The sequence below is a fragment of the Myotis davidii genome, unplaced genomic scaffold (assembly GCF_000327345.1).
Source record: "Myotis davidii unplaced genomic scaffold, ASM32734v1 scaffold2627, whole genome shotgun sequence".
Lineage (NCBI taxonomy): Eukaryota > Metazoa > Chordata > Mammalia > Chiroptera > Vespertilionidae > Myotis > Myotis davidii.
This window is the reverse complement of record NW_006297905.1, coordinates 204,772-205,646: the sequence shown is the minus strand read 5'-3', so window position 1 is coordinate 205,646 and position 875 is coordinate 204,772. Positions and strand designations below refer to the sequence as shown.

The 875-nt window shown below is 48.7% G+C and overlaps 1 protein-coding gene and 1 pseudogene across 1 annotated transcript in view; one reads left to right on the top strand and one right to left on the bottom strand.

The window, feature by feature from the left end:
- The window catches only part of MSN (moesin), an 85,044-nt gene that overhangs the window by 34,678 nt on the left and 49,491 nt on the right, over nucleotides 1-875 (bottom strand). The gene's annotated exons all lie outside the window — the stretch shown is intronic.
- LOC102757182 overlaps nucleotides 1-875 on the top strand; it is a 20,761-nt pseudogene that overhangs the window by 752 nt on the left and 19,134 nt on the right.

The window sequence follows — 875 nt, the reverse complement described above, 5'->3', positions numbered from 1 at the left end:
ATCACTGATCATCAGAGAGATGCAAATTAAAACAACAGTGAGGTATTACCTTACACCTGTCAGAATGCCTACCATCAACAAATCAACAAATGACATATGCTGGCGAGGATGTGGAGAAAAAGGAACCCTAGTACACCGCTGGTGGGAATGCAGACTGGTGCAGACATTATGGAAAACAGTATGGAGTTTGCTCAAAATATTAAAAATGGAGGAGAAACCAAGGTGCCATAGGTAAACACGTGAAATTGCTGCCTCGCACAACCACTTCAAAAATACAAATAAAGACAAAACCGACATCATCCAGAACCACAGGAAGGCTGGCTGAGTGGACATTCTACAACTAGAAGGAAAGAGAAAAGCACAATGAGACTCAGAGGGGGTGCAGAAGTGAAGTGTAGAGGTACAGAAGCACACAAGGAAAGGGCTGGCAACTGAGGACACGGTTGTCTTTTTCAATCAGGAGGGAGACACAAGCTCCCAACTGCTCTGAACTCCAGTTCTGGGCGAGTCTCTGGGGACCCAGACTCTACAAGGAGAAACTGGACTGTCTGGCATCAGTTGGAACTCGAAGGCGGCTTTCTCTCAGAGGTGCTTGCAGTGATTACCTCGGGACACTGAGACCTGGGCCCTCTTAGAGCAGGACTGAGGATCAGCCATAGCTGTGTGCTCCGCCCTGTTGATTCCCTGAGATGCTGCCCCATCCAAGCTGTGCGCAGAGGCTTTTGCATATGAATGACCTGGCCCTTTGAGATCTAAAATTACCTAACAAAATGCAGCTGGGTCAGAGAGACCCAGAACCTCCAAAAGAAGGCCTAGGCCCCACAGCAGCTTGCATTGCTGCACAGCTGGGCCTCAACTGGGCACCTCTAAATCCA